Source organism: Morone saxatilis, unplaced genomic scaffold (genome assembly GCF_004916995.1).
Source record: "Morone saxatilis isolate NCDOM2014 unplaced genomic scaffold, NCSU_SB_2.0 Contig18, whole genome shotgun sequence".
Lineage (NCBI taxonomy): Eukaryota > Metazoa > Chordata > Actinopteri > Moronidae > Morone > Morone saxatilis.
This window is the reverse complement of record NW_023339740.1, coordinates 27,865,848-27,866,319: the sequence shown is the minus strand read 5'-3', so window position 1 is coordinate 27,866,319 and position 472 is coordinate 27,865,848. Positions and strand designations below refer to the sequence as shown.

General features: G+C 44.7%; 1 protein-coding gene across 1 annotated transcript in view; it reads right to left on the bottom strand.

Moving 5' to 3' along the window:
• Window positions 1-472, bottom strand: part of rbpjl (recombination signal binding protein for immunoglobulin kappa J region-like) — a gene marked incomplete in the record, with an annotated part of 22,282 nt that overhangs the window by 8,479 nt on the left and 13,331 nt on the right.

Here is a 472-nt window from a genome sequence, read left to right as displayed (position 1 = left end):
GTGTGTGTGTGTGTGTGATAGCAGAGAGAAGAGAGTGCAAATGGATGAATGACTGAGGCTTAGGTTTTGGTGGTGGGAGGTCCGTGCACACTGTGTTAAATAAATAACTTCACAGATCTTCAGACAGGCTTTTCCAGCCGTCTGTGAGGAAAACGCTGCTGAACAACCGCTCGCACAGTGACTGTATTTATGCAGGGTGGCCGGGTGGTGAGAGAAGCCATCTAGTGACTGGAAGGTAACGTGTTTGATGCCAGCGACAGCCAGTACTCATCTTCGTTTCAGTGTCTTTGACAAATACCTCCTGATGTTGACTCCGCCCTCTTGGCACCTCTTCATTTTATGCAGATGTTCACAGTTGTGCCTCAAACTTAAGGAACTTTAGAAATTGACTGACATTTTCTTGTATCAATCAAACAATCAATTCATTTCCTTAGCAGCTTCTCCCAAGTCTATTATATTCCATTTCTGCCAA